Here is a 12,394-nt window from a genome sequence, read left to right as displayed (position 1 = left end):
AGACCCATACCCGGCCCTAGACCCGATAAAATCACACCAAATTAGCCCCAAAAGTGTTCGTGACCGGGCCGGGTCTTCGGGCCGGGCCGGGCCATGCACACCCCTAGTACATATATAAAAGATGTTAGGTGTGAAGAGATCAAAGTTTGTACTAGAAAAAAGGACAAGATATGGGTCCAGTAGTTCTAATGGCTGTACACTAAAATGTTCACGGGCGCCATGAATAATAATGATGATACAACCATGTAGAAAATCTCAGGCCATAATATTATAATATGTGCATGAATATATAAGATCATATGAAGACATATAAAACCACAAAAGCCACTTTTTTCTTATTACCTTTTTGTTGTTTTCTCTTCCAGTGTCTATGTTGTGTTTGATGAAGTCATACAAGTGTGGATGCAATCCATTCAACTCCTTATTACTCACTAATCTTAGCTTCCAAGAAAATGTTATTTTTATATCAAAATTTTCTAATATTGTAGAAATACTACTGATGTATATATTCTTTAATTTTAATTATGTATATATCTTATTATTAAAATTGATGATTAATTAATTACTAAAAGAGTAATGCTATATGATCAGTAAATATTATTATTCTTGTCAATATTTAGCAAATAATAATTTATATCTATATTTACAAAAATTTTACATATAAAAAATATATAATTTGTATTTATATTTATTAGAATTTTACACACATAAATCGATACTATTTTCATCTATATTTAATTTTTTCAGAATTTACACACATAAATTAACAAAATTTATTTATTAAAAATAATTTAATATTTATACTAATTAAATATTAACTAAAAATACCAAAAATTACTAACTCCAAAAAATTTTTAATTAAAATACCGATATTTATTCTTGAGTACTTAAAATGCTTTCAATCTTTTATAAGTTGAGAGGACTAGCTTTAGCTACGAATCTACCATAATATATTTTTTTTAGTATATTATATTTAATTATATTGTGATATTAATTACTAATATCTATATATCTATATTTAACTAATAAATATTAAATAAGATAAGTTTTGATTTTTTTTTATTTTTCTAATATTATCATTAATTATTTAACATTTTTAATTTATATAAAAATTGATAGAAAAAAAATATAACATCCAAACTTTTTGACAATTACCTTCTTTTACCAAAAATTATTTTCTCATACTTTCTAAAAAAAATTGGGATGTTACATATATAAAAGAAAATCTCCAATATAATTAACCATATTAAACCTTATATTTATATTATATATGAAATTTTTAATTAAAATAATGTTGAATATAAGACTTATATATGTAAAGAATTATGATTTTTCTTTTCGTTTATCATAAATATTCTTAGATAGATAGCCCTAATTAATTACTTTTGGTTATCTGCGATTGCTTGTTAATTACGTTTATCATATATGTTTTATCAAAAATTTTATTCGTACATCAAAATCAATCACAAAAATCAGCTATTAATATATTTGTATATAAAAATATATGTAGTTTAATTTATTTTTAATATATATATATTTATATTCTAACATATATTTTATACTAATAACTAAAATTTTAATAGTTGATTTTAGTATATTTATAGCGTAGTTCATATTTTAATTAGCTTCTAATATCTGCTAATACAAAGAGATGCTATGATATAGCATTATCCTACTGTTCATAGCATGCAGCTAATGTCAAAACAAAAACATTATAATATTATATATAGCTGTTACATTATCTTCTTTGAAATTATATATGTTATGTCATAACAAACAGAATAAAAGATATGGTGAATAACCTTAGAAGTTTGATCATCATTGGGGTAGGTGCTTTAATTATATTTTCCATCTCTCTCTCAAGAATTTCAATTTCAAGGTTGTATTAATAATAAGAGAAAATGTCACTCTCCTCTCCTGCGAGATGCTAAAATGTCACTTCCCTCTCTTCTATTTTATAAATGTACATTTTCTTCCCTTCTAATTTTTAAAAAACATTTTCTTTAATCTATTTTAAATTTTTTGTGTTAATAATATTAATTTTATCCATTTTTTATGAAAAAAAAATAAATTATTTTTTAAAAAATATCCATTAACAAAAATTTTATTTTTTATCATTAAATTTTGCTTACCAAAATATCCTTTAATAAATTATTCTTTTATTAATTAAATTATATTTTTAACGAAATATTTTTAAAAAAATTAATAATTAAATTATTTTTTTCTAAGATACCTATTTTTCAATAATTTTTTAATTATTAAATTGTGATTTTACTAAAATTTTTGTTAACAATTATTTTTATATTTATTATTAATTTTTTTTATATTAATATATATTATTTTAATATTAAATAAAAAAATCTTACCACTGGTAATATGTATAACAATTAATATTTATTGATATTGAAAAATAATCTTACTAAAATTTTTATTTAATGTTAAAATAATATATAGATATCGAAAAATTAATAATAAAATATAAACAAATTGTTAACAAAAATTTTGGTAAAATTATAATTTAATAATTAAAAAATTATTAAAGGGTATTTAAAAAAATAACATAATTATTAAATTTTTTAAAAATACAATTTAATTAATAAAAAAATAATTTATTAAAGAATATTTTATTAAGCAAAATTTAATAATAAAAAATAAAATTTTTGCTAATGAATATTTTTTAAAAAATAATTTTTTTTAAAAAATAGATAAAGTTAACATTAGTTAACACAAAAAGTTTAAAATGGATTAAAAATGAGATTTTTTAAAAGTTAGAAAGGAGGAAAATGTACATTTATAAAATAGAAGAGAGGGGAGTGTCATTTTAGCATCTCACAGGAGAGGGAAGTAGAATTTTCTCTAATAATAATAATAATAATAAAATGTGCTTATTATTATTTCATATTATATATCTACGTGGAATGAAAGTGACACCTAATGAAAGTTATCAGGCTATTATATAGGAACCAGAATCTTTATATCTTTAGGCCTTGGACTCCTTTATCTCTTTGCTTACTTGGATTATTGGAATATATAATATATAACTAAGCCTCATCAATTGGTCACTCAATATCATTCTTAGAGCCACCAATGGTATTCTAATATATCCATTATGTGTTTTTTATTTTATTTGTCCAGTGTCATTTTTTAAATTTGATGATAGATGAACTTATTTATTTTTGAAGACATTAATGAAAAAATATAAACATATTTATTATTAAAAATCAATTTTATTCTTAATAAAAATATAATGATATTATTTTTTTAAATTTAAATTAATAAAAAAGATAATATAAATAGATATATCTCTAACAAACCTCTTCAAATAAAAATACTTTTTTGAGTTTGGTAAATTTTTTGTATAGATAATTTTTTTGTCTTATACTATTTTTTATTTTTAGTTTAACAAATATCGAATTCTAGACTTTTCAATCCAAAAAAATTTTATACCATGTCATAAAATTACTTCTCTCAAAAAATTTAAACTCTTAAAAAATTGTTATCATGACATAAATGGTTATATATATTTCTAACTAAAAAAATATTAATGACAAAGATGATAGAAGTAAAAAATAAAATTTTAAAAATTTTGATGAAGTAGTGATAAAATTATAATAAAAATCTAATTCGTTCCGTAATATATATATTTTTTTCCTTTTTTTATAGTTCAAGAATTCATCAAAACCCAAACAACAACAACAAAAAGATTATACCAAGATGAGCATATATTCAAAAACGAGCGAATACACATTTCAATTAAACTTCATCATCTATCATGAGTAAAGATTATAAAGATTATAATATATATTGTTGTGTGTTAACCAAAATTTATGCCTTACTAAATAAATAATGTACATATATATACTAGTGTATTTATGTTTCTGATTGATATAGTTACTTTTATTACTAACATTTTTTAAGTTCCTCACTAGCTATACATTCTATATTACAAAATATTTTTAAGAAATTAAAAAAAATAACATAATAAATAAGAGTACATAATTCCTGACAATAATAACTATTATTAATTTAACCTAATAATAAACGCTTGATCAATGCAAACAAGTGAATATTAACTTTGAAGCTTATAATATAATATTATATAAAGATGCACATAGATCGGATAATATTCGTATATTTTTTGTAATTATTCGTATTCGATACAAATTTTGTAAATATCGTTGAATTCGTAGAACTACCAGATCGCACTATGATAGGATCGAATTGTAGATTTGATAGTGATATTTGCGGATTTGATTTATAGATCCGTATATTCACACATCTCGTATAAAATAGCATAGTTTATGATATCTTGTTTTTAATCTTTTATGTTATACTTTAAATTAGAATAATTAAATTTATATCTTGTGTTATTTTTTTGTTATTAAAAAAAAATTATTGATAATATTTTAGGAATAAATAGACATAAACAAGTAAAAAATTAATTTTTTTGGACATTTTTTTTATAAAAATAACTAAACAAAACTTAAAAGTAATTTTTTTTAAATTAATGGATATACTCGATCGATCCAATCGACATAATCTAAAAAAATATAAATATTATATATAAATACAGTGTAAATTAAATAAAATTATAAGTTATATCCGATTCGATTTTATATGGGTGTAGTCCTAATATTATACAAAGTGAAGTATAAGATAAAAGAAATGTTCTTTGATAACACAAATCAAAGATGAAAACACATTTCAACTTTATTCTATGTAAATATTTCTGTAGCATACAACAAGAATTGGTGAAGGAGGAGGCAGTGATGCTGATACATTTAGAATCCTTATCATCCACGTATATACCAAGATGAATATTATTTATTATCTCTGAGGATGAGATAGAGGAGCTTAATATATGTTATATAATTCCCTTTCAACTTCAAAAGCTTTATGATCATCACTCATCACTACTCTTCTATATGCCAATACATGCAAGTTGGGGAAAATAAATAACTAATGGGGCCATCAAATTAAAGCATTTATTATTTGTAACCGCAGATTGGGAGATCCATGCTTAGATTCCCCAAGTCCTAGATGCCCTGACATATTGTTAGTCAAAGAAACTGATGGTCTAGTCAAAGTATATATAACCTAATGAAATATAGGGGTTTTTTCATCACTACTACACCCTATTACAATAATTGTTAACCACAATCATCTAGATATTTCAGTTTGGGAATTTTTGTTTTTGATATTTGAGTGATAATCGTGTTTTTTTAATATGTAAATTGATAGGATATTATTATTAAATGTAGAATTATTTAATTAAAAAAATATAAATTAAACTGTCTGATTTGTTAAAAATATAGAAATTAAATCATTTGATTTGTAGATATACACAAATTAGACCGTTCAATTTGTGAAATGTACAGAAATTATATCGTCCGAGTTAAAAAATTAAAAAATTTGAGATACATAAATCGGATCCTCTGATTCGTGTACTTTTCATAATCTTAAAACACAAAAAATTATAATATTAAGATATATTACTACTTTTACTTTCATATTAAAAAAAAGCCTCAATAAAATCAGAAATAATATTATTATATATTTATTTAATATTAGTCATTAAAATAAAACATATATTAAAATATAAAATATATATTAAAAATAAGTTAAATTATATATATTTATATATAAATACATTATAATTAATTTTAATGATTAATTTTATATGTAACTAATATTTTTATATTTTTTGTGGTAATTACTTCATTTAATATAGAGACCTAGATCTGCCATCGGTTTTGGTGTATAAATCAAGAGTTTAATTAAAAAAATATTTTCTTCAGTTAATATTAATTAATTTTAATTTTTTAATTTTAAATTATAAATTTTAAATGTTATTGTTACGTGAGTAATCTGAGATAGGTAGATTGGGTTTGCAATAGTGGCCCAAGTATGGTTGGATGGTGGTCTCCGATTTGATTAGTGTGTGAGAGCCGCCGTCCGACTAGTGTTTGTGAGAAAATGGGGGTGATACCTGCAAAGACACTCTAATGCCTAAGTCAGCAAGAGGGTAAGCAAGTTTAGAGGGTATTGGAACTTAGAGATACTTAAGGGGTGTCAGTGTATTTATAGTGGTGATCCAATAACCACTGTTGGAGTAGTTCCACCTTTTAGGATGGATAACCGTCCCTTTATCTTAGGGTAGTTGAGATATGACTCTTGGAAGTGAATTGAGAGATTTTAGAGACAGTTACTTATTTGAATAAGTGTTATGTGCCAGTTATCCTTTAAATCCGACTTCTTTGAGAAAGAATCTGTGTTGAATCCTATCTCTTTCGAGGAGGTCGGTGAAAAGCGAAGACCAATCTTTAGATTAGACCTTTTGATGTGTTTGGATCTGGACCATAGCGTTGTGACAGGGTATGAATAATTATCATCAACACTAAATCTTTCAAAAAATAAAGATTAAAAAATTATAATAAAGAACAAAAATTAGGTAATATTGCATTAACTATTTACTTTTTCATAAATCAATACTCTAGTTTTAATGATCAAATTATAAATATTTATAGAAAAAGATATATTTCGTTTGTTGGTAGAAAAAAATTAAGATAAAAAATAAAATAAAGTAAAATATATACTACTCAGCCAAGACTTTCCTTGCTTGCTTTATAAGCTAAATAAAAATAAAGATTCTTAATCCACACCAAGTCTTAATTGTTGTTATTAGCTTATTCCAAATTCGGAATTAATTGTTGTTATTCTCAAAATCATTTCAGAACATGCCATTATTTACTAAATGACATCACAACTTCCTCATTAAAATAAACTTATGTTATGATTGTCCTTTTAATTCATTCCGTCCATACAAATCTATTGATTTATTTGTTTTTTCTATAAAATTAACTTATGAGTAATAAGATGATGATACTAAAGAATATTTTTTTATTAAATCATTTATCACAAAATTTTAAGCTAATAAAAAATACATGAATAATTATATATCTAATATATTTTATTAATTTTTTAAGTTTATGTAAATTTTGTATAGACATTATATTTTCTTTTATTTATCTTATGTTGAGTTTTTTTTAGACTTCAATAATATAAAAATCAAAATCTAGACTTTTAGGTAATTAATAGAGAGTCTTATACTATATATTATGAAATACTTATTTCAAAGTTTAAACTAATAAAAAAAATATAAATAATTATATTTTAAACAAAATAAAAATTTTATATATTTAAAAAAATAATTATGAATGAACAAATTAAAAATACCATTCTTATTTTGAATTATTAGTAGATTGTAAAATATTTATAAATAATAAAAAATTCATGATTATTTTAAACTTTGACATATTATTAATTATGAAATTAATAATTTGAAACAATGCAAGTAATTTCAAATGGGTGGCTAGTAATAATTAGCATACATAATCATAAAGAATAAAGAGGACAATACATGATATATATGCCATTTGTAAGAAAAGTGACATCCAATAAGGAGGTGTTAGAATCTATATATCTCTATCCCCTATCATCATATCCCGAATATATAATGTAGTTTAGTCTTTTAATTTATATGCGAATTTATTTGATAAGAAGAATATATGAATTTTATTTACAGCTAGGCAGAATTTGACTCCTCTTCCATGTTGATGATATAATTGATGTGAATTATGTGATTTTTTAAAGTTAGAATAATATGGGTATTTTATAACTTTTCACCTGAAAGAACATGCATGACAAACTCCAAGAAAGAGATGTCAATTCTTCTTCTTCAATTCTCCTTATCTTCAAACATATATAGAGCAATAATAATACAACATTTATTATTAATTAGAACAAGAAAAAATCATACATGTATTATTGTGCAGTAATCCAACTTAAAAATTTTCCCTCAACTTTAATTATTTGATAATGTAATTGGTATTTAATTGAAGAAAATTTATAATTTGAATTGAATAATAATAGCAATATTATTATATAACTAGAAGAATGTGATTCATTTTGATATATGAGGGTTTAAACCGTTGTAATATGTCTAAAAATATTAGCGATTTTTAAAATTTAACACAAAATAATTGCATAATATCACTACCAGAAATGCGGTGATTAGCCACAGAAAAAACCGTGGCTAAAATCAAGAAATTCCGTGGCAACTAAGCGTTAACAACGAATACACTTCCGTGGCTAACAAGGGCGACGCCTTTTCAATTAGCCACGGTTTTCGGCCGGTTAGCCACGGTTTTATGACCCGTGGAGACATCTAAATAGCCACGGTTTTTACGTTATTGGCCACAGACTAAACCGTGGCTAAATGACAACAGTGTAACCAATAAATATAGTTTCGCCACAGTCTTTCCGTGGCTAATACTGATAGGCTGGGCTTTTTTGCCACATTTTTTCTGTGGCTAAATATTGTTGGGTTATTTAGCCACGGTTTTTCCGTGGCTAATCATAAAAGATAAATTAAAAAATATATATAATAATAATAATAATAATAATAATAATAATAATAATAATAATAATAATAATGCTACTTAGAACAAAATTATATCATACAAAATTAAAAAGATTAGCCATATCCATATAAGTAGTATTTTTAGTAATAAAAATATGAAATTTAAGTAACAGTGTTAAAAAACAAATATTCTGAACTAAATGAGTTTAAACTATTACAAAATCAAATATCAGAATGTATCATTATTAGATCTCTAACATCTTCATTGGAATACCTGCAAAAACATTCAAATAAGATTGTGTTATCTCTTAATTCATGAAAAAAAATTCCAAGATATTATTTAAAATAATATTTTAATGTACTTTAAAAAAAAAGTAGGAATGCATACCCAATAATGCTGAGTTTCCATTTTCACAACATAAAACATCTTATTGGACTCGTCATCAATCAATATATATATTACTAGACTTGATATCCTGGTGAACAATTTTCAATTCAATTGCTTCATGTACGTAAATAAGCAAGCCTGTCAAGAATGAAGGTAAAATAGAGAGTGATATTAATGATATTTTCTCATATTAAAACCTAACTATAGTATTATTTAACGAGACAAAAGAATACTATTAACCAGATATTGAATTGCAATCAAAATCATTTAGAGACAAAGAACTTAAAGTAAAAATAAAAATGTGTTAGAAATTACCAAGGTCAATATTGTAAAGTAGAAAGTTGAGCTTACCAGGTAACTATCGAATAAAACTTTCATGCAGACCTCCTAGGGAAGTGTTCCTTGTTCCCTGGCAACATGCATCCATTACTCTAAGTTACCATTATTCACATATTTATCCATTAGCAGCTTAAATATTGAAACAAACACTAAAACAAAAATGTTATTGATAATACAAAGAAATAGATAATTAGATACTATGTACTCGGGAGTTTGAACAATTTAAAAGAAAACACAAACTTGTATGGAGATCCCAGCATGGACAAGAGCCAAAGTTGCAGCATTGATACACGCAGATCTAGATCTAGTCCTACACAAGAATATTGGAGAAGAGTTAGTGAATAGTCAAAAAAATAGTCTTTTAAATAAAAAAAAGAATAAAGATTCGAGAGAATATTAGATAAACATAAAAAGGGGTTGCTTAGGGTTCCTTCCATTTTTCTTTGTAATTCAGGATTGCTTGCAAAATCTTGATTTCCGCTATTTTGGGACCTTCTTTGGTGACTCAACGCTGAATTTACTAAAGATACAGAGAAACTGAACAATAGTATGAACCTGTGAGGGAGTTCTTCCGATTTTCTAGTGAGTGGGCTTTACTTTGATGTTGAGTGAAAATTATTTTTAAGTTTTTCGCCCAAAATTTCACTTGTATTATTGTAAAAGTTCATTTGAATTTATTTCAATAATTGAGATTTTTAATTTAAATTAATAGTTAACTATAAAAAAAATATAAATTATAATATATACCATATTTCAAAGACGGTACATACTTTCAAAAATAAACTTACGTTAATTTATGTTGGATATTTTTTTACTAAATTGATAAAAAGATAATGAAAAAAATAAAAAATAAAATTTAGGAAAACTAATGCATATTGTGAATTAGAGACAAAAAAAGTACTCTTTTTTATCATGAATTTTATATATACTTTTAACATTTATTCTCAATTAATTAAAGCAATAAATATATACTCTTTTTATACTATTTCAACTAATGCATCTTCCGGTCACAAAAAAAACTAATGCATCTTCGGTTACTCAAGGCTAAATTTATTAAGAATACTGAAAAACTGAACAATAGTCTGAACATGTGAAAGAGTTCTTCCGATTTTCTAGTGAGTGGGCTTTACTTTAGTGTTAAGTGGAAGTTATTTTTTTCCGCCCAAAATTTCACTTGTGTTATTGTAAACGTTCATTTGAATTTATTTCAGTCACGTAATTGAAATTTTTAATTTAAATTAATAGTTAACTATAATAAAAAATATAAAATTATAATTATATATCATATTTCAAAGACGGTATATACTAATTAGGATTATGAATTTTGGCTCGGATTTAAAAAAATAAAAAAAGTTGCCGGAGAAAAAAAATTAAAATTTTGTAACTATTTCAAAAATAAACCTACGTTAACTTATGTCGGATATTTTTTTATTAAATTAATTAAAAAAATAAAAAAATAGAAAAATTAAATTTAAAAAATTAATACATATTGTGAATTAGGGACAAAAAAAATTATACTTTTTTTTATCATGAATTTTATACTTTTATCATTCATTCTCAATTAATTAGAGTTATAAGTATGTAGTCTTTTTATATTATTCTAACTAATGCATATCTTATTAATTGAAAATGGCTGGAAATGAGAGAGAAAAAATTATCGACAAACTAGATAAGATTGCACTCTTAAAAATTGAAATTTATTATTAAGGTTTAAATTTGGAAAAAGGAGGAACTGCATATAAAATTTTTGAAAGGGATGGAAGGAAACACTAGAAGCGCGTAATTTGAAGATAAACATCGTTTGATTTCGCCACGGTGAGCATTGGTTTTGTGGCAATTGAGAGAATCCAATTCAAATTGGCCACAGACAAACAAGAACGTGGGAAACTTTCGCACAATTTAACCACGGAAAAACAAAACGTTGCAAGTGATTACGACGATCATGGAGATTTGCCACTGTTCCTTGTTCGTGAGTATTTTTCCGTGGTAAACTATCGTATTTCTGGTAGTGTATAGAAAACTAAAAGAGTTATTGAAACCGTCGCAATACAATTTACAAGAGTAGAAAACACCGTAAAATATTTAAAAAAAATACTAAAAAGTATGCCAACTATTAGTATAATATTTTATTTTTTAAATAGTTAAATATCATCAACAATCTAATTAAATATTTTGTTAACTATTATATAAAGTTAACAACTTTTGATGATATAATAATTATTTTTAATTACATATATAAGTGTTAATTATGAAGGTTTGTCATTATCTCATCATTTGATATATCATCAACTCAATTACAACACTTTTTGTTACTCTCTTAACAAAAAGCTTCATCACAAAAATACATTATTATACGCCAAAATTTATTTCCCGCCGGTTGCTCCGAACATATACGTATTTCTGCTTATTTAAGTTATTTTTTTCAAGTATAATTATGATGTTACTCTTTGATACTTTCCATTCTTTGAGGGAATTAAAGGGTCCCCATCAGAATTTTCTCTTTTGGATTTAAGACTTTATGGCTCCTTTTTCCTTTCCAATCAAATATTCCCCTTAATGCAAGAATGTTATCATTTGCAAAAAGAAAAAAAAATTATATATGATTTTCTAAAGCTAAGCTTTATTAATTAAGTGAAACTCATCATGATAATAATACACTTTTAGTTAGATTATGTTGGACTTTTTTTTTTAATTTAATTTTGATGTAGTATAGTATAAAATCGTTTTACGTACATGTACATCCATTTATATAAAACTACATTATAAAAAATAATTATTTTTACATTAACGACATGAATATTCATTTAAAAAAATGCTTATGATGAACGACTGTATAAAACATTTACACTGTCATTGCATCAAAATTAAATTCTTCTTTTTTATAAAAGAAACTACTATTATATATTAAACCTTACCAAAAGAATAATTTTCCTAATTTAATTCTAGTACATAGAGTGTTGATATTTTAATGATGGGTCAAGAATCAAGATAACACAAATATGTGATCTATATATGAATGGATTATTCAGCAGAACATTTTTTTTTAGTGTAATATATATCACCCAAGAATTTCTGAAAACTTGATGAGTGGTATGACTAGAAAGTTAGCATGATCTAAATTAATACAAAGGGCATCATGGAATAATAAACCTGCTGCCCAAGTTGTGAAGATGGGACCTTACCAAGAGAGAATAGACCATATGATAAGAAGGTGTAAGGGTAAGAATAATCAACTATCCTTGAGG

This window comes from Arachis hypogaea, chromosome 16 (assembly GCF_003086295.3).
Source record: "Arachis hypogaea cultivar Tifrunner chromosome 16, arahy.Tifrunner.gnm2.J5K5, whole genome shotgun sequence".
In the NCBI taxonomy this organism is placed as follows: Eukaryota; Viridiplantae; Streptophyta; class Magnoliopsida; order Fabales; family Fabaceae; genus Arachis; species Arachis hypogaea.
The sequence above is the reverse complement of the archived record's forward strand: the minus strand, read 5'-3'. Positions refer to the sequence as shown.